At 50.9% G+C, this 21,780-nt stretch overlaps 1 protein-coding gene across 18 annotated transcripts in view; it reads right to left on the bottom strand.

Annotated features, from left to right (window-relative positions):
* Positions 1 to 21,780, bottom strand: part of EPB41L1 (erythrocyte membrane protein band 4.1 like 1) — a 128,581-nt gene that overhangs the window by 62,305 nt on the left and 44,496 nt on the right. For 3 of the 18 annotated variants that reach the window (XR_002125418.1, XM_019655265.1, XM_019655257.1), the window contains exon 1: positions 10,626 to 11,125. The exons of 3 other annotated variants lie outside the window; for them this stretch is intronic. The gene's annotated coding sequence lies outside the window, so the exon portion shown is untranslated. Of the gene's footprint in view, positions 1 to 542; positions 683 to 10,625; positions 11,129 to 21,780 lie in introns of those variants that run through there. 12 more of the 18 variants (XM_019655263.1, XM_019655264.1, XM_019655266.1 and 9 more) reach the window with 7 other exon arrangements.

Here is a 21,780-nt window from a genome sequence, read left to right on the forward strand (position 1 = left end):
CGCTGTCAGGGACTCCAGTCATCTCATGGGCCCCTTGTAGCACAGCAGGGCAGGGGCAGACCTAGGTCAGGCAGACCCAGACCTGAAGCCTGGCTCCACCACTAGCTTGCTCTGTGACCTTGGGCGAGTGACTCCACTTCTCTGAGTCTAGGTCCCCTTGTCTAGAAAAAAAGAGATACACTTCCCTCCCTCTCAGAGTGGTGATGGAAATTCAGGAAAATAACATCGAGAGAGTACTTAGCCTGGCTTGCACCCAATAAAACATCCCTGAGGAGGTCTATAATGACAAGCGGTAATGGGAAGCCGCAGTGGGGAGTGGTCCGAGAACCACGAGTTCAGAAGTGCCTGCCCAGAACAGGTGGAGAAAGAGATGCTTTCAGGGACGGAGGCCAGCAAGGCCTGACTAATGACACTAACATATGAAACCCAGAAAGCATAGGATTAGCAAAGAGAGAGGTCAGCCCCAGAAGTACGTACGTGCTGACGGTGCCCACGCCAGCCCTGTCTAGAGGAAGGGGGCCCGTGAGACCCGGCACGCTCACCTTGCCGGCCTGGGGCCAGCCCCGCAGGTTCTCAGTATCTGATGCTCTTCAACGTTGCAACCACCTGCTGGCCCGCCCTTCGGGGGCACTCAGCAGCCTTCACACACTTATGTCTTTCCCTCTGGGTGGCCTGCCAGGAGAGGGTGTCCTAGCCCAGCTGAGGCAATATCCGTTTGGCCTGCTGCTGTCGTACCACTCATTAAAAATGAATTGACAGGTTTATGTATCAGGCCCTCCAACCTGGGTTAGCATGAGTCAGCAGCCCCGAGTCCAGTAACTTGTATTTGTTCTTTTTCTCTATTCCCACAGCCACTGCTCAGGTCCAAGCCACTCTCCGCTCATGCCCCCACGGCAGCCCCAGCCGCCTCCACGGACTCCCTGTGGCCACCTGGTCCATCCTAGGGTTTACTCTCCCCAGCGGAGCCACAGGGACCATTGCAAAACTCCAACTGGATGCCCTCTTTAAAACCTCCAATGACTTCCCGTCAAAAGAAAACACAAACTCCTTATCAAACTACAGGTCCCTGCATATGGTGCCTGCATCAGATCCCAGCGTGGCCAGGACCATGCTGCTACCGTCCCTATGAACCTGTCACACTGGCTTTCTGTCTGCTCCTCACCACACCAAGCCTGCCGCTGCTGTGGGGCTTTGTCTTTAAATGCTATCTCTGTGTGGACAGTGGGCTGGTCACGGCAGCTCTCACCCTCCGATCTCAATCTATGCGCCCCTTGATCACTCTGTCTAAAGTGGGTCCCTCCCCCTAGGTTTTTTGGTTATAGCATGCTGATTTTTTTGTTTGGTTTTTTGTTTTTGCCATTGTAACCGTTTTTAAGTATAATAACGCAGGGTCATTAATTCCATTCTCAATGGTGTACAACAATTACCACTACCTATTTCCAAAATTTTTCATCACCCCAAACAGAAACTCTGTACCCATTAAGAAGCATGTTGGTCTTTTTTTTTTTTCATAACAGTCACAAACAGAACTTAACATTTATTGGTTGATTTACCTGTTTGTTCCTATTCCTCCTCTATAATAGAAACTCCACAAAGACAAAACTTTATCTGTCTCATTTGCTATTATTCCCAGGGCTTAGCGCAGTTTTGATATATAACAACAAAGTTAACATTTATAGAGTTTGCTATTTGCCAGGCACTGATCTAAGCTCTTTACATCAATTAACTCATTGAATCTTCATAACCTATAATAGATGCTCTTATTATCTCCATTTTACAAAAGAAGAAATTGAAGCACTGAGAAGTTAAATAAACTTGCCCAAAGACCATACAGCCAGTGAATGGCAGTGCCAGAATTTAAGCCCAGGGATCTGGTGTCAGATGGATGGGTAGATGGACAAATGGACAAACACAGGGATGATGGGTAGATGGAATACCAATTTGACAGTAAAGTCATCTCAACTTTGGATCAGAGACTTGGGCTGCATTCACCTCGGGAACCACCTGGCTACCAGCCAGTCAGCCTGTCCTGGTGACTGATCAGCCCTTAAGCACCTGACTTTGCCATCCAAACTCCTGATATTATCACCCTTATTTTACTGATGAGGACACACAGGCCCAGAGGGGCGTACCATTTTGCCCAAGGTCATAAGGCTGTGCCAAGGCTCTCTGACTCCCAAGTCCATCTCACTAAGTGGCACTTTAGCAGCCGCAGAGGGGTCAGTCCCATACTCATGTCTGCCAGGGGTGAGGCTGGCTATGGAGAAACTTCCCAAGATTAAAAGGCAAATACACTGGGTAAAGCTGAACTCAGACCAGGACCACTGTTTGTTTCAGTTCGGCCACTTCCTATCTGATGGCTAAGTCACTTCCCCTTTCTGAGCATCAGTTTCTGCATTTGTCAAACAGGATGAGGGCTCCTGTCCTCCCACTGTAGAGAAGGGGCATGTAGATAAAGGATGTTACAGAGAAAGAAAGCACTGTGAAATACAAAAGTTAAAGTCACGGTAAATGCAGGGAGAGCATAGTATACATGTTTACGACATGCATGCCAGGAGCATGTCTTTGCATGCACATGCATCACAAGCAGAACAACATGAGGGCACATACAGCCACATGTGTCCATGACCATGAACAATTACTCCCTAGACAATAAGGCTGGCTGTCTCTTCTAAATCTTGGACACTGACGACGTTTGCCCAGGCATTCTGGGAAATTGTGAACCAGGTAGAAACTAATGGTAGGAAGGAGCTGAAAGAGAGAGACACGGACAGGGTGTGGGAGACACCAAAACACCAGGAGAATGCGAGGCGGAAAGTGCATCTCCTCTGTTCTGAATGATGTTTCCATAGTCACAGTTACCAAGCTAACTGTTCTTTCTTTGGGGAAATCAGGGGGCACGTCTCCCCCACGCCCCTATATCCATACCTCCTGCCTGGGCTGTTAGTCTCCATTTGCAGCCCCAGATCCATGCCCCATTCAAAGAAGCAGGAGGCTGACCCCTTGGACCGTCCCTGGAGCTCCCTTGCCTGCTGGCTTCTGGTTGGGTTTGGCCAATGGGAGGCGCTGGCACGAGGTCAGGGGATGGAAGGAGAGGGAGAGGTCAGGGTATATCGTCCCAATTTTCCTGTCTGTGGCTCTGGCGGTGGCTGAGCTCCTCTGTGACGGCTCCTTGTACAGGACCAGGCATCACTGAATTCTGGGAACACCATCACCTCCCTCTGCTCTTTCAGGCTGAGGGGAGCTAACAGCTTCTGTCACTGTTAGTTTGTGGGTACCCTTTGTAGATTCCTTTAACCTTACCCACACCTTTATTACCAATTAACTCAGTTGAAGCATCTGAGTGGAATTCTATTTTCTGCCCAAATCTGACAGATACACCTCCTGACACTAAATATAATATGAATTAGAGAGGGAAGGAAGGAGAAATCTGGGAAGAAGCAGTATAATCTAGTGGTGAAGGATAAAAGGGGAGACAAGGAGGCCTTAAACAAGTCCTTTAACCTCTCTGTGCCTGTATCTTCATCTGTAAAATCATAATGATAATATTATCTACCTCACAGGTTGACTGTGAAACTGAATTTGGATCATGCCTATAAAGCACTTAACACGGGCCAAAACCCACACTTAGTGCTCAAGAAATATCCGATATTTTCATCTTCTGCATTAAGTCTAAAGGCTGAAATGTTAATAATAGTATTCCCTTGGAGAAAGAATTACTGACTCTTTTCTCTTTTTGAGGGGTTCTCTGTGTTTTGCGGTATTTCTAATATTACCATGTATTCCTTTTGAAGTCAGAAAAGAAAAAGAAAAGAATTAAAAGGAACGCCAGAAAGAGAAAGAGAGAGAGCCTGTTAAGATTTATTCTTCCCTCTGGAGATGATGTTACTTCCCACTGGGATTTCCCCAGCACGGAACATTCACTTCCTCGAGTGACAGTCTCCAGGTGGATGTGAATGAAATGACTGCCTGCGATGAGGGAGGAAGGGTGCAGGCTGAGAGAGCTGCCTCTGGGGCCCTGGGCCATCCTCCCAGCCAGGCCTGGGAGATCCCTGATGGAGGCAGAGGGGTTGAAGTGGGAGCTGGGCCCACAAGGGTTCTTACTGCTGCTCAGGTCCAAGGCGGCAATGGGGAGATGGCAATTTGTCGGAGGTTTGTGATACCCATGGGCACCGCATTAAATAAGACCAAGCAACATGAAAAGGCTGCCACCCGTCAGCTCTGGCTTCTTTCCCAAAGGTTTCACGTGCCACCATGGAGCCACAGACTGACGTGTAGTTGTGGGCCGGGGACCACGTGACATGCCCAGAACTGCAGAGTAACAGCATCAGAAAGGAGAAATGCCTCCCACTTGGACCACAGTGATGACTGCAGAGGCAGCCAGAGACTGCCCTGAAGCGGGGCATCTTCTGAGAGCTGGGCTATGAGCTGGCTGTCTTCCAGGCTGTCTCACTGGAGCTGCACAAGGGGCAAATGGGGTAGGTGGGCTTATTCTCCAGGCCGGCTTGCCTGGCCAAGGTCATGGCTAGTGAGGTCGGAGGTAGCCAGGACTAGGATCCAGGTCTGCTGGCTCTCCCATGCTATTCCCCCTCGATCCTGCTGTATCCCACGACCTCCAACTTGCTGTCAACCATGTAACCAAAGCTACCGTTGCTCTGGATGTAGAAATAATAACAGCAGTCAGTATCAACCCCTCCCACATGCAAGGTGCTTGACAATTTAAAGGATCCTTTTATAATCATCATTTCTCATGGACCTCACTGATCAGTGGGTTGGTGAGGGGGAGCATAGAACGGTAGTAACGAACACGGGCTTTGGACCCAGAGTTTGAATCCTGGCTCCATGGGCTTGGGGACCTTGGGTGAGTTACTTAACATCTCTGAGAGCTAGTTTGAGCATGCAAAACAAGAATAAACGCCCCCTACACCTCAAAGGCATTCAGTGAGAATTGAGAAAATGTATGGCAAGGTCACTCGGGCACCGTGTTTGCTCTATGGTAGACACTCAAGTGGAAGTGATGGCACCCATCAGCAAGGCTGTTAGGACCAGACAGATGGATAAACTGAGGTCCAGGGAAAGTAAAAAACTTGCCCAACTCAGGACGTAAGTAGTAACAGGGCCCAGGCTGCCATTTAGAGTGTTCAAAGAGAATTTGAAAATTTCACAGGTAACTCCATCCTAGGTAAGTGAAAGAAAGATTTCCCTCAGACATCCCCGCCCTTTGAGGGTGACAGAGATAGGGTCCCTTCCCAGCAGGTCAGCCCTCCGTGTCCTTGTCCCCTCAGGCTCTACTGAGAAAGAACCAGAGGAGGGGAGAAGGGAAAAGCAACAGACCTTCATGGGCACCTCTCACAGTCCATTTCTGACTCTTCCTCTCAGCTGGTTTTCTTTAGTTGTTTAAACACTACTAGAGTTTGCTGTCATCTTTATTTAGAATAGAGTGAAATTGGAAACAACTTCAAATTAATGAAGACTTATCCATGGCACTAATTATAAAAGTATTACATACCTACTGTGAACATTTTTGAGATAGATTTTATATATACTAACATGGAAAGATGTCGATATATCATTAAGTGAGAAAAATGCAAGTTGTAAAACAATAATGCAATTTTTGGTCCCGTTCTGGTGTGTATGCTTATGTAAGCATAGGAAATATTCTGGAAGGAAACACACCACACTGTTATCATTGGCGACTCCTAGTGAGAGGGTTTTGGTTGGGGAGCCAAGGAGGGAATACACTTCTGAATTACTAGGATTTTTCACATATTTCTTTTGTAATTAAAGCTAAAGAAAAAAATAAATATAATATTTTTTAAAGATTTATTTTGGTCAGTCTTTCTTCCTTCCTACAGTACCTGCTATAAGTCTATTTCTGCTTTTTCGCTTCCCATCTCTATCTATGGTCATACCTAATTTTACACCACTTTAATCTCAGGCTCATAATTTTCTGGGTTTTTCTTTTTTTTCCATTTAACATTAACTATATCAGAAATATTTCCACATGATTATAGCATCATTATCAGAACACCTAATATTCATGAGTGCTATACTATGTGCTAATTGCCATGCTAAGAGCTCTACATGCTTTAAATCATTTCGTCTTGATGACAAATCCTAAAAGGAGGTACGTGGACTATTCACATTACAGATGGGGAAACCAAGGCTTAAAAAGATGAAATGTTTGGACTTGGGCCCTGGCCTGTGTGCATCCCAAGCCCTTGCTGGGAACCTCTCTGCCCTGCTCCCCTCATGGATACTGAGGGGTGAGTGAGAAGAATCTGGTAAATAGGAATGAGGAGACTCAGGTCCTGGGTCTTACCATTTACATGACCTTGGGCAAGTCACTTCCCCTCTGCTTTGTTCACTTGAACAATTATTTCACCAGACAAGCATTTGCAAATCACTGAGCTACACACTGAGGATAGAACAATGAATAAAATATGAACCCTGCCCTCATGGAAATCAGAGCCTCGCCTGAATCTCTTCATGCACAGGAAGGATCTAACCCCTGTCCCGCCTCTGTCACAGGGACATGAATGAAATGAATAAAGGCTGCACAGGACCTTCACAAGTGCACAGCTCCATATGCTGCAAGAGAAGTATTTCTGTGGCTGTTCACGGCTACATATTATTTTATCCACTGGAGGTGCCAAAATGTTCTCAATCATCTTGCTATTGTCAGGCACTTAGTCCCAATTTGATGCCATTATAGAGGAAGCTCTGATGGGGATTCATCCAAAGAAAATTATTCAAATGACCAAAAAAAAAAAAAAGCCAGATATACAAAGATGCTGCACAACCTTCGAATGACTGAAGGAAGACAGTCCATCATCTTAATCTCACAAGGCCTCAAACTGAAGTTGTGACCCTGGTAGCACCCCCCCCACCACCACCACCACCCCAAGCTGCCTCTTCCCCAACCAGCTGAGCCCCCCCTCCCCCAGGAGACAGACATCTTACTGCAGTTGCAACTCCTTCCTGCCCCAGCCTCCGAGTCCAGAGGGTTGGTTCTTCCCTGCAAGGCTGCGGTCCGCCTCCTCCGTATGGTTCTTACTGTAGCCAAAGGGACCTTCCCAAATACAGATCTGTCGTGCCCCAGTGCATGCCCCATGTAGACCAAACACCTGCAAAGGTTCCCGAAGCCTCCTGGCTCCTGTCAAGTGGAAACACCTTAGCCTGACATTTAAGAGAGATGGAGGGCGGACAGAAGTAATGTTTACTGAGTCCCTGGAATGCGCCAGCACTGCACCAGTCCTCTACATAAAACAAGCAAACGCGGTCTCTATGAGATAGGTGTGTTTATCCACATTTTACAGACGAGGAAACAGGTTCAGACCAGCTAAGTGATGCTCCCAAGCCCACATGGCGAGTACACAGCAGAGCCGGAGCCTAGGTCTGGTGGGTTTTAGAGCTTTGCCAAAGGCCCAAACACAAGCTGACTTTCTGAGTTACCTCCCAGCATCCCCGGCCCTCTGCCCCATCTGCTCCATGCACACCAGACCACTTGATCTTCTTCAAAGGCATCCCTATTTCCTTCCCCTCTGACTTGGGGAAGTGGAGATGCCCTTCCCCCTATCAAAATTCCACTTGGCCTTTGGTGCCCAGAGCCTTCTCTGATCACAAGTAGGAACACATGCTTAGCATATGCAGGGGGTTCCCTTTCAGAGACATGGCTCTGATCCACAGGGCCTGGATTTAAATCCTGGCTCCCCCATGACCTAGCTGTGTGACCTTGAGCAACTGTCTTTCCCTTGCTAAGCTTCAGTTCCCTCAATCTGTAAAATGTGAAGAAGAAGAATTCCTATCTCACAGGGTTTTATGAAGATGGTGTGAGTTGTACAGGTAAGCCCTTAAAACAATGCCTGGCATGTAATAAGTGCTCAATAAATGCTGGCGGTTACTATTCTTATTCACAAGCCTCCCACCCACAAAGGAAGCGGTACCAGCCTGCTCCCACTCCATGCCATCCACCGGGCTCGGGTCCCCCCACCCCCACATGGCCTCCTCTACACAGTCCGAGCTGGGGCCCTGCATTCCCAGCCTTCGGTTTTCTGGTCATTAGGGCCCTACCAAATGTGGCAGGGAGAGAGTGTCAGGGCCAGCCAGTCCTCCCTGACAGCCAATGGGAGCAGAGATTCCAGAGCATCCCCAATTCTAGGGAAACCTGGCCAGGAAGCAGAAGGTCAAGGCCAACCCTTCAGGACCACAGGAGCGCTCAGGCCACAGAGCCACCCTTGCCTCACAGACCTGACAAATAGACCTCTCTACCAGAGCCCATCCTGGCATATCAGTCACCTGGCTCTGCTGGACACCAACTTGGTACTCCCAGGCACTGCCCCAGGTCCAATGTCATGGTGGAGAGAGGTGCTCTGGACTCAGACAGCGCCACCCGTCCCAGCTGTATAACCTCAGGCAAGTGCCACCACCTCTCTGAGCCTGTTTCTCATCTGTAAGATGAGGATAATAATAGCACCTACTTGACAGGGTTGCTGTGAGATGATGCAAAGCCCTTATCTATCACACTGCATGGCATACAGTAAGTGCTCAATAAATATTGTCACTCTGATTGTGTAATCACGGATATTCCTCCAAAGAGAGAATAGTATCCCCTTTCAGTAGATGGGGACACACAAGTCCAGAGACGTCCATGCTGGAGCTAATACAGAGGCACTTCTCACCTCAGCTGGTCTGGTCAGGAAACCCTCTCCACGGCCCCGGAGGCTCAGGCCCAGAATATCCCCAGGCACCCAGCATCCTCTTGGCTCTGTACACTCCCACAACCCCCTTGGTGCTACCTCAGTCCTGATCCATTATTTGTGAGGCATCCTGGCCTATCCTCCTCACCTTCTGGGGGCAAGGGTTAGGGGGGCCAATGTAAGGCCCCTCCTAAGGGGTAGCCTTGGGCTCCAGGCTATAATGCCCAACCCGTCAGAGTTCTGGGTATGGGACAACCACAGCACCAGGGAAGCAGGCATTTGGGCTGCAAGAACCCCAAACCAAGAGAAAGGAGGCCTGGTACATTAGTACTGGCTTTCCCACTCAGTTGCTGTGTGACCTTGGATAAGTCACTCTTCCTCTCTAGGCCTCAATCAACCTTTCAATATTTACCGAGTGAGGACTACAGGACCAAACATTGTTCTCGTGTGAGTTCTGTGGAAGCAACCCTCCATGAAGCTCACAGAGCTGGCCCCAGGGAGCTGCCATGTGGCCCAGAAAGGGTTTAAATAAGAACAATGCCCCCTGCACTGATCTTCTCCAGAACTGCCTTGAGGTGCCCCTCCAGGGACCATGCCTGCACAACAAAAATACTGTACATGGTGTCCCCTGGCAGGCATGACCTCAGGTGGGCCAGCAGAAGCCAGCTCCATCCCTGGGCAGAGCTGGCAGAGCCTCCCTAGGCCACGGTGGCTCAGAAAGGAGGCTGGCACAGGCTGCCTCTGTTGCAGGCTCCATTTGGAGGAATGGGTGGGCAGGCGGGCACACAGCCACTTCTATTCTCCACACCCTTGCCCAGGACAGGCAGCACTGAGTCTTCCAGGAGCATCTAAGGCCACCATCACAGTCCCCGGGTTTCAACCTGACCCCACTGATGCTGATTCTGGAAGACTCTTAACGCTGAGGGTTGGTGGGGAGATGGAGCGGCTGGACCCCGTGAGGGCCTCAGAGCGGTCCTAAATCCGGCCCTCTTAGACTCCCACTTTTGGAGGCAGAGGAGGCACTAGGCAGATCCAGAAGTGAGGCAGGTTCACGTCGTACCTCCCCCACATCCTCAGAACTGGCGGGGAGGGGGGTGCCAGGACCATATGGGAGCCCAGCATCCTCAGAGCTCCCTTCCTAGGCTTTGTCCAGCCTCTCAAGGTCCGTGTGGACCATCCTGGGCCATAGCTCTGCCTGGCAGTGGCCGCAACACCTGGTGAGTACCCTGCTTGGCCCCTGTCCATCCATCCCCCAGACCCCAGCCTCTTGGGCCCCAGAGATCCCCAAGTGTGAAGGTGCCAGACACAACTAGGACCAGCAAGTCCTCTCTCTCTCTAATCAGTGGGGGGCAACGGCTGCTCAGACAAGGCCAAGCCAGAACCACAGAGGTCCTGGGGCTAAGGCCCATCCCCCAGCTTTGGGAGACTTGGCAGGGGGGCAGGATGGGAAGTGAGCCTGGAGTAGGGGAAGGTCTGTAACCAGGGAGTGAGGGAGAGGGCAGGAGCTCCCCAGCACCCCAGCCTCCAGCCACCCCAGGAAACTGCCCTGCAGCATCTGGAGCAGGACTGGAGACACCCAGAGAGCCCTCCACCTCCACGGAGGCAGCAAAAGTGGTCTTGGAGATCAGAGTGGACCAGCCTGGGTGAGCCCAGCACCCAGCAACCTTCATCCCTATAGCAAGCACCAATCAGCCCACTGCCTTCCTTCCTCTCTCTCTCCAGGCCTTAGGGAGGCTGCAGAGCGAGGAGGTTGGGAGGAACAGGCAAGGACCACCCCCACACTGGCCAGGGGTCCAACAGCCTGCAAACTCAGCTCCTCCCGGTCTCACCCCCAGTATTCTTCTAGGGCTGGAGTCCGGGTCTACATGTGCCAAGCCCACAGCTCCCCCACCCCCCGCGTGCCACCTGATCCCCCTTATTGCCTACCTGGGCCTGGGGGTCCCCATCTCGGGCAGGCTGGGCTGGGGGCGGCCCCTCAGCTCCTGCGGGTGGCAGGCCGCGGGGCGGGGCGGGCGCGCCGGGCAGCCCCGGGCTCTGCGGAGCAGCCTGTTCCACGACACCCCCGCCCGCTGATGGATGCCGACTGCAGCAGCGGCGGCGGCGGCGGCGGCGGCAGCTCGGCGTGCGCCGGGGGCTGGGCACTGTGCCCACAGCCCCGGGCCTGGCGCCCGACGCGCGGCCAGCCCCCGCCCCCGCCCAGCCCGCGCCCAGCCCAGGGGCGGCCTCCGCGCGCCTGCTTGCTCCCTCCGGCCGCCCTGCCCCTGCCTCCGCCTCCTCTCCGCTTGTCTTCCTCTCCCTCTCCCCGTCTCTATCGCTCAGGCTCCCAGGCACCTCCTCCCGGGGCTGCCACAGCGGCAGTTCCCGGACCACCGCCGGACCGTGCATCAAAAACCAACTGTTCCGCCTCCGCTGCCTCCACCCCAGCCCGGGCCAGCCTCGGCCCTCCTAGCTGAGCCAACCCCTCTTGGGGGCTCAGCAGGGAGAGAGGGAGGGGGAAAGGGAAGCGGGGAGGATCCCTGACTCAGACGAGGTGACTCAGCCTCAGTGGGCCTTGCAGCCCACCTAGCCGGTACCCTCACTTCCCAAGCAGCACAGCAGGGCACAGTCTGTCTCCTTGGGACTCAGGGCTTTTCCCTGGTAGGTATGTGCACGTCTCTGAGTGTGTGTGTGTGTGTGTGTGTGTGTGTACATTTGTCTATATGTGCTTCGGTGGCAATGACTATACATAGCAGTGGGGATTGGGCCCGTGTACCAATGTGTTTCCCTTCTGGATGTGTGAGCACATGCTGGGCCGGCACCCGGGCTCCAGGAAGGTAGTGGGAGGGGCCAAGGGGCCTAGGGCACCAAGGTCATGGGTCAAAACCAAATAAGGCTCTGCACCTCCCCCCTAGCAGCAATAACTCAAAAAGCTGGTCCCAACCACTGCACCTCCCATTTAGTCCATCAATAGGGCAGGACCTCAAACAGCAAAGGACTCTGGGAGGCAGAGGGCCTGGATTCCAGTCCAGCTCTGCCACTGGCTCTTGCCAGCACCTTTGGGCAAGTTGCTCTCCTGCTCTGGGCTTCAGTTTGTGAGCAATGAAAGAAAGGTTGTACATACTCATCTCTAGGGGTCCCAGTTTGTGGGGAAGGCCTTGGAGAAAATGATGGGTAATCCACAACGTGATTTCCAAAGATTTCTGCCCATGGGTCCGCACTTGCAGCCCGCATGACCCCTGCTCCCTATCTACCCCCACCCCCTGGCATACACATCTATTCTTTCAAATCTCCAAATGATTCCTGAGTACCTCCTATGTGCCAGCCACAGTGCTAGGCACCACAGAATCCACTACAACTGAAACCACAGAGGCCCAAAGCTGCGAAGCAGCCCAGCTCTGAGCAGAGCCATGCGTCCCCCCATGCTGCAGTTCCCTCAGTGTCAACTTCACCAATGAGTTGTGTCCCTCTGTGTCAGACTCACCAGTTTCCATCTCTACTCCCACACTCCAGGGCCAGGCAACTCCTCCCCTCCCACGGTGGCTGCTCCACTGTCGTGGTGACATTGCACCCTAGGTCACACTACCAACCCTTGGGCCTCCACACACAGAGGCTATGCCCTCTCCCCAGTACCCCTCAGAGAATCCAAGATAGCTGTGTCCCTTCTCCCCACACCCAAACCAAGGCTTCTCTTTTCCAAGTTAAACACGACAAACTCCTTCTGCAGATGTTCCCAAGACACCACTTCCGGTCCCTTTACTCTCCCTGCGGTCCACTAGGCTCAGGAATGGGCAGAGAACACAGGAAGCCAGCTCCTCCCAAGCCCAGAGAACACGCCCCACCTCCAAACAGAAGCGGGGAAGATGGACAAATCAGCCCAGGGCCAGTACACAGAAGGACCAGAGTCCTGCGGGGAGACTTCCTTACAGATTTGCTCCTATGCCTCTGGGCTTCCTATTCCCCCGGCCTCCCAAATTCAGTACTTCCCAGGAACTCCCCAGGCCGTCCGGGGTGTGGCCTTGAGGAAGTCACTTTGCCACTGGGGGGTGCTCTGAGTGCAGTTCACTATACATTTACTCAAATGAATGAGTGAAAGGATCAGAAAACTCAGGAGTTACACCAGATGAACTTACTGTTTCCTGGCCACAACTGCTGGGGGATTCTTGACTGCCTGCCTTCAAGTATTTTTATTCCAAATTGACTCTCAGCCTCCTCCGCTCTCTGGCCTTCCCAACCCTGGACTCCCAGAGCTGCATGGCCAAAGCCTTCAGTTCCTCCTAGTTCAACTCTCCTTCCTTGGACTCTCCTCCCCATCCTTCCTTCCCCCAGGCAGGGGCCCTCCCCCTCCTCCCCCTCCTCCCCAGGGGCAGAGCCACTTTCCCACCCTCCTCAGCTGGATGGAGCCTCTCGCTTTCCCAGACAAATCCAGGCTACATTCCAAAGACCAAGGCAGGACGTTCCCAGACATCATTCTGGATTTATACCCAAAGGGCCCAATTCACTTCAGGTCAGTGGGACCACACAGAAAAATCGGGCTTCTTCTATTATTGTTATTTCTGTGTCATCATCATCATCATTATTATTATTATTATTATTGACTAACATTTCTATTAGCACTTTCCAGTTTGCAAAGGGCTTTCATGTGCAATCTTCACATCTTGTAAGAGATATAATCACCCTTCATTTTATAAATAGGCAGGCTGAGTCCCAGAGTGGTGAGTGACTTGTCCAAGGTCACACTTGCACAGTAACACTGGCCCTCTGAACCAGACACGTTCCACTTTGCCCTACAATAACTTTTTCTAGAGCAATCTAGTTGGGGGGGGGCGGGGTTGGGGGCACTCTCTGAAGAACACATGGCCCCTACAGGCATCAGTTGAAATCACTACCCCAGTTACTTGGCCGCCTTCATTCCCCAGGCAGGGAAACTGAGGCAGGGGGACAGACCTAGCTCTGTCTCATGAAAGCCACCATGGAGAAATGCCAGGAGGAAGAGGAGTACCTGCAATGAAGAGGGTCTCTTCAGTTCCCTTATCTGAATTCTGCTTCCAGCCCTAGCTCTATCACTTTTTCTGTGTTACTTGGGAAGATTATTTGACCTCTCTGAACCTCCCCTACAAAATGGGAAAAATTCTTCCTGCCCTACTTCTGTTACTGGGTTGCTGTGATGAGATGTCAGCAAGTGCTGGCAGAAGAAGAGGGACAGGACCCCTCATCATCCCCTCTCTGATCTGCCTCGGAGGTAGGAGAAATTCTTTCCTCTTAAATTTTAACTGGAGGGAACTTGGTGCAAAAGTGCCCAGGATATAGGAAAGCCAGAAAAAGGATGGAAATGATTCACTCTATTGAGTGGGAAGGCAAAGCTCATAGTGAGAGCCACAGTCCCCCAAGGCCACCAGTGCAGCAGAGACTAAACCAAATATTTCAGGCAACACCCCTCACACCCCCCTTTTAGCTTTTGAATGAGAAAAGGCCCTAAACAAAGCAGAGACTTGCCAAGGTCACCCCATGGAGTCAGTGGTCTCTGCCAAGGTCATCCGAGGTAGTCAGGGGTCTCTGGCTCCCAGCCATCAGGAGCCCCTTGATTCCTGGGTGGGCAGGGAGGATGGCGAGCACTCCTAGCCCAAGGATTTAATCTTTCATTCAGCAAGCAGTGACATTCACACTGAACTTGGGCATTGGGGAAGGGGAGAGGAATGGGGTAGTAGCCTCTGCCCTTGAATTCACAATCAGTGGGAAACATGGCCCATAAACCAGAATAGAGGAGGCTACTGTTAGGATGAACCACCATCATTTTCTGAGCACTTACTCTGTGTCTGGCACCAGGCACACATTCCTTTGTTTAACTCTTACAAAATTCTCCAGCATCGAAATTATTAACTCCTTTCACAGCTGAAGTAATGGAGACTCAGAGGGCTTCGTGACTTCCCAAAGTTCACCCAGCCAATAAATGGCGGGGCCAGATCCGTCTGATGCCAAACCCTGACGCTCTTCTCCCTGCCTCTAGGACTGTGCTGACCACACGCTGGTAGCCACAAGCCACATGTGGCTACTGAACAATCGAAATATGGCGCCTGCAATTTTAGACGTGCTGTAAGTGTAAAATTCTCACTAAATGTGGAAGATTTAATGAAAGAAATGTAATAGATCTCATTAGTAACGTTTCTATTGAAATGATAATATTTCGGACGTATTGGGTTAAAATAAATCATTAGAATAATTCCATCTGTTTCTTTTTCCTTTTTTTTTTCATGTGGCTACTAGAACATGTTTTAATTACATATGTGGCTCACATGTGTAGCTCACATTCTATTTCTTTTGTTCGGCACAGGTTTAGATACTCTTAAGTCCTAACCAGCCCCTAGGGTTCAGAAAAGGCTTTGGGTGGAGGGGAGGGGTTGGCGGGGCGGGAAACGCATCCACTGAGCTAGGACAAAGGCAAGATGATGAGAAGAGGGTATTCCAGGGCAAGAGACCCACGGGGCAACTGGTTTTGGCCCCAGTGGGCTGCAGGGCCTGGGTGGGCTGAGCTGCAGCCCCAGGCGGCTGAAAGCTGGGCCAGCCTCCGGAGGAAGCTACCAGAGCCAAACTTTCCAGAGCAGCGTGACCCACAAGACTGGGGAGTTCTGCCAGGCAAGGCTGTTCTTACCAGTCCTTGACCCTCTGGAAGGCACTACAGAGCAGCTGCATCTGGGTGAAGGGAGGGGGCAGGGTGGACAGGTGGTAACACCCACCTGGCAGGGACCTCTCCCCTCCAGCTGCCCCTACCTCCTCTCCTTCAGTCTACTCCAGGAAGCCTCCCAGAGCACTGCAATCCCCAGGGACCTTCCAGCCCAGACCGTGGGAACAACATACTCCTGCATTAGGTCATATGCTAGCGTGGCGTGATGACAAAGCTGCACAGTGGGTCACACGATACAAAGCACTCTTCCGCATCTAGCGTGGTGGTGGTGGAGAGCCTGAGGGCAACAGTTACCTCTGGGGAGGGGGCTACAGGCAGGGGTGGGGGAGCTTCATGAATCAGTACAGGAGCTGCATGACCTTGGACAAGGCATTAACCTCTCTGAGCCTCAGTTCCCGCCTCTGTAGAATGGGGATAACATCAGCACCACCTCTTAGAGCTCCTAGCAGGGTGACATGCAACAATATCCACGAAGGGCTTAGTGTGTCCCTACAGTACCCTCAGTGTCTTCCAAAGCCTCCAGAGGTTTCCTCCCCTCCAGGGAGTTTACCCTCCTGTTTTCTCCACCCATGCTCCAGCCAGCCTCTCCCTCCTCCGGCCTGCTGGACCACACATCTCTCATCTCCACTTCTGAATTTGGGGCTGGGCTCAGTTGTCATGAGGTTCTCTGGCTTCTCCAGTAAGACTGGTTTCTCAAAGACGGGAACTTTGTCTTCCCTTCTCCTCCCCCTCCCCTCCTTCCTCCCCTTCTTCTTCTCCTTCCACTCCCCCTCTTCTATAACCACAGCCACCCACCGCCAACCCCACACCCCTTTCACCACATCCTGCACAGGTCTGGGCATCCCATGGGCTCTCACAGCCCATTCCAGTGGCTCGGACATTGGGCCACCATCTTTGGCTAAAAACACTGCGGGTCTGGTTGGCTGTGCCCGTGCTGGTCTCCACTGAGCAAACCTCCAGGAGTTGGCCCTGCTCTGCTTCCTCAGTGGAAGAACCTTCAGTGATAAAGCAAACCTCTCGGCCTGACTCTCCAGACAGTTCACAGCCTGGTCTTACCTGGCTCTTCAGCCTCATGACCTCGGCCTCTGTGTGGGTAACTCTGTCAAACTGGAAGGCTCTGGGCCTCCAAGGGCACAGCGTAGCTCTGCCTCTCTGCTTTTGCACATGTTCCTTTCTCCACCTGGGAGATTTTCTTGCCAGAGGCCGGGGGGCAAGCCAGGGCCAGGAGTTCACCAGGATGCTAGGCGACTCCTAAGGCTGAGTTCTGCTGACTCTAATTCCACCTGCCGCTCTACTCAATGGATCTCCACGCTCTGGCTGCTCCTGGGAAATTGGTCCTCCCCGAGGAGGTCTGGGAGCCACACTCCTGGGGCCTGAACACAAAAGATCTGGCCACATTCCCAAGGAATACAGATGTCCGTGCAGCCACCCAGCCGGTGCCTGGAGTTATCAGCTGAGATTTGCATCATCACAGCATCACAGCTTCCGTGCAGTCAGGAGAGGCCTCAGAGAGGATCATACAGAGGCTGGGAGCAGTGAGAGGCAATGGGAGAACAGCTCTGTGCATACGTCTGTGGCCCCGCGTGCAGCAACACCATCAGTCAATATCAGCATCACAGAGAGCACCTGAGAGCACACTGTGTGCTGGCGCTGTGCCTAGCAATTTGCATATGTTTTTGTCTTTTAGTTTCTTACTGCTCTGTAAGGCAGAGATGATATATTCCACCTTGATTTTACCAGGGAGGGGGGAAACTGAAGCTCAGAACAGTTACGTCACTAGTCCAATTACACACTGCTAAGTGGGCAGGGAAGCCAGGATTCTGTCCCAGACACACCTGACTCCAGAGCCCGGGTTTTCCACCATTAATCCTGGATACGTTTGCTTTAACACAAAGTTACTGTGGAGATGCTGGCCGTGTTTTAGTTCTTGTCTGGGGTAGTTCCACAAGTATGTGTATACTTATGACCGTGTACTTTTCTGCATTTATATAATGTCAATAAATTTTATTTTTAAAACTGCTTTTGTGGGGCGGCCGGTTGGCTCAGGTGGTTAGAGCGCAGTGCTCATGACACCAAGGTTGCCGATTCGATCCCCACATGAGCCACTGAGTTGCGCCCTCCACAACTAGATTGAAACAACTACTTGACTTGGAACTGATGGGTCCTGGAAAATCACACTGTTCCCAAATAAAAATAAAAATAAATTTAAATGAAATAAAAAGATGATTGTGAACATAAGTTTAAAAAACAAAACAAACCTGCTTTTGTCCCACAGATGAATCTATGCTAGAGGTTTTGGGGGTGTGAAATAGTCTTAGTATTAGAGTCTAAAGCCAGAAAACTGTTTGTTTGTTCTTTTCAATTGTCTTTTCATGTCCACAGAACTGTTTTAAAGAACTCACAAACCCCCCCAAGCCAGACCCAGCAAAATTTCACCTGCTGTCTGTCCATTGTTCAGATCACATTTTCCTGTAGTTGCATTCCCAGCCCCAGTGCCGCCTAGCTAGAACACCATCTCCAGAAGCTGCCACCTTCTCCCCATCCAGCCATCTGTGAAGACCAGACGGCTAGCCCAGCCGCCGCATCCCCGGTTAATCCCCAATTTCGTGAGGCGGGCCAGGCAGCAACGTCTGGATGTTCCCCTCTCCTCGCGCCAGGCCAGGCTGGGCAGAGAAGCCGCCTGTGTGTGTAAACACGGCCTTCTGCTCGGGCAGCTCCTGCTGGACTCGCCTCGCCAACTGGGCTCTCTGTGGCTTTTATCTTCCTGCCCAAAAATAACCATTGGCTTCGATGGTGCTCTGGGCATGAATCAGACGACTCTCACGAGAGCCTGTGGCAGCTTGAGGACAGGAAGGGCATGTAAGCCATCCCTGATTCCCCAGTGCACCAGGGCAAAGGTTGGTGGGATTCAGTGAGCTCCTTTGTGTGCCTGAAGGACCTGTGCTAGGGAGCAAGGGCTCGCTGGAAAACACAGTCACCGTCTCTGGAAGCTCACAGTTTAGGGAAAGAAATAACCCCCCCACAGCAGCCAGCTGCCACAGAAGGCAAAACGTACTAGAGGTTGTAAGAAAAGGATCAAGTGCTTTGGGAGTTCAGAGGAGAAAAAGATGAGAGGGGAGCAGGTGTCAAAGAAAGTTCCGAGGCAGAGGTAGCATTTGAGTTGAGCATCAAAGACAGGGCAGAGGACAGTCTAGACAGAGGAGGTAGCATAAAACGAGGTCTGGGAAGTGCAGGTAAGACTCAGGAAATACCTTGAACGGCCCCGGAGCCTGGGATGAGGCTGAGGCTGGGGCTGGAAAGGCAGATGGTGCAATGAGAGATTCAGATGGCATACCAAGTGGTTTCCAGTCTAGCAACTGGCTGCACGTGATTATTTAAAGTTTAATTTAAATTGAATAAAGGTAACATTCATAGCCATGCGTGGTTAGTGAACAGTGCAGGTATAGAATTTTTCCATCACTGCAGACAGCTCTACTGGACAGCACTGGTCCACACGGCAGAGAATCCAGGAGACTGAGCTAAGGCGTGACATGATCAGAGCTGGGCTTTAGGAAGATTCATTTGTCCCCAGTGAGGAGTAGGTGATAGAAGGGTGGGTGAGGTCTGGGCCCAGGGGGAACACTGCAATAATACAGGCAAAATCAATAACCACCTCTCTTCCCTCTGTTCAAGCAGAGGGCGATGGTTCTCAAAGTGTGCTCCCTGGTACAGCAGCAGCACCTGGGAACTCTTTAGTGTGCAAAGCCTCAGGCCTGACCCCAGACCTACTGAATCAGAAACTGGGGGTTCAGAGTAGACACCTGTGCTTTCGCCAACCCTCTCAGGACTCTGATGCACACTCAAGTGTGATATCCACCAGCACAGAGGTTAGGATCACCAGGACTTCCATGTTGTGGCTCCGCCACTTACTATTGGGTTGTCGGAAAAGTCATGATGTATTTTGTCTGTGTTTTTCAAAGGTCATTTATTTATATAAATTATAATATATAAATTATATAAAGAACAAAGATCAATGATATATTGCCCATTTTGTTCGATAACCTTTTGCCATCTTTCAGTGAAGGACCCCTGTCTTTATTTGTGAAAAACTGAACAAGGTGCTGATTTACAGCCTTATCTGAATTAAAGGTTATACGACGCAAGGAGTTTTGAAGAGAGCAAAACAAGTAGAAGTCTGATGGTGCAAGGTCAGGCGAGTATGGCAACACATCCCATCCAAGTTCCAGTAATTTTTGTCGGGTGATCAAACTTGTGTGTGGTCTCGCGTTGTCACGATGGAATACAACTCCTTTACAATTAACAAACTCTGGACGTTTCTGGGTGATGGGTTCATTCAAACTGTCCAATTGCCGACAGTACACATTTGAATTGTTTGTTTCCTTGGTAGGAGCTCGAAAAACACACCACCTTTAAAATCCCACCACACTGACAGCATAACCTTCCTCTGATGAATGTCTGCTTTCAATGTCGTTTGAGGTGAATCATCACGTCGGGACCAAGACCATTTACACACCACATTGTTGTAAACAATCCACTTCTCAACACCAGTTATCAGTTGCTTCAAAAAAGGATTGTTTTCCTCACGTTTAATGAGCATATTGCAGATGTTCATACACGCTGTCAAATGAACTTCTTTGAGTTCATGTGGAACCCAAATATCAAGCTTGCTTACGTATCCCAGCTTCTTCAGGTGGTCGTGAACACTTGAATGACTGATGTTCAATGCTTCTGCAATCTCTCGTGTCTCTCGTGGGTTTGACTCAATCAATGCCTTTATTTTGTCGTCATCAACCTCGGTGGGCCTCCCTGACCAAGGAGCGTCGTTGAGATCAAAATCACCAGCACAGAATTTCGTGAACCATTGTTGGCACTGACATTCTTGTAGAGCATTGTCACTATAAACTTTATGCAACTTTTCATAAGCTTGACATGTATTCTTCCCTTTATGGAAGTAAAACAGTAAAATATGGCAAAAATGCACAGTTTGGTCTTCCATCTTCAACTTGTTGTGAAATCTCCAAAACTCAACCAAATCGCTCAATTTTTTTTCAGAATGAAGCTAGAGCTGTCAGCTATCAAATGACATAGCAATAACATAGATGGGAATGACTCGAGTACTTCCAAAAATGAACTAGTGCCATCTGTTGCAAACATGCGTCATGACTTTTCTGACAACCCAATATGTAGCTGTGCTTAATCTCGTCGTGCCTCAGTGTCCTTATAACAACCCTATGTGGTTATCATAAAAATTAAAGGGGCCGGCCAAGTGGCTCAGTTGGTTAGAGCTTGAGCCCTGAGCCACAGGGTCGCCAGTTCGATTCCCACATGGGCCAGTGAGTTGTGTCCAAGCTGAGCTGCAGCTGAGCTGCAGCTGAGCTGGTGAGAGCGCATGTGCTCTGAGCAGCAAGGTTGCCAGTTCGACACCCATATGAGATGGTGGGCTTCGCTCCCCCTCCCCGCACCGGGCAACTAAGATTGAACACGGCACCTTGAGCTGAGCAGCTGTGAGCTGCCGATAGGCAGCCGGATGACTCAGTGTGCAACAGGGTTGCTGGTTCGACTCCCACATGGGGTGGTGGGCTGTGCCCTCCCCCGGCCCCCGCAACTAGATTGAAAATGGTGACTGGACTTAGAGCTGAGCTTGTGCCTTCCACAACTAAGACTGAAGGACAACAGCTTGACTTGGAGCTGATGGGTCCTGGAAAAACACAATGTTCCCCTTCCCCAATTCCCCAACACTGTTCCCCTCCCCAACTCCCCCCCAAAAAATCTTTAAAACTAAATTAATTTTAAAAAAAAGATTAAAGGAGTTAATACATGCACATTTCTTAGAAGAGTGCCTGGCACATAGGAAGTGCTCAATGGATGTTAGTTATCATTTTTAATCCTTACGTGCCACTTCATCTAAACTCCTATGGTACCAAGTTGAATTCCACCCACATACAGTGGACCAGCATCTGTCTCTTATCATTAGCTACGGCCTCCTGCTTGTCCATCATACATTGGGTTGTCGGAAAAGTCATGACATATTTTCGTTGCAAAAATGTGTCATGACTTTTCCGACAACCCAATAATTTGCTAGGCCCACTCCCCCATAGCACCATTCACTTTTCTCTAGGCCCTATGTCAGAAGGGGCCGGGGCACTTCCTGTGTCAAGGGGGCATTCCTGCCAGGGGAGAATGTCAAGGCACAAGAGGCAGATTTAATGTCTTGAGCGAACATGCCCTCTAAGGGAGTGAGTCAGGAGACATGTCCCAAGACCACCTGGGAACAGGAATGTCTGCAGGTGAGCGCTCAGCTGCTCACGGCCATTGAAAGCCTCAAGCCTGGGGACGGCGAGTGGCGTGTTAGTTAAGAGCTGGATTGGGACGCCAGCTCTGAGCTACAGGGCCCCAGTTCGGATCCCACGTGAGGGCCAGTGA

The sequence above is a fragment of the Hipposideros armiger genome, unplaced genomic scaffold (assembly GCF_001890085.2).
Source record: "Hipposideros armiger isolate ML-2016 unplaced genomic scaffold, ASM189008v1 scaffold_238, whole genome shotgun sequence".
Lineage (NCBI taxonomy): Eukaryota > Metazoa > Chordata > Mammalia > Chiroptera > Hipposideridae > Hipposideros > Hipposideros armiger.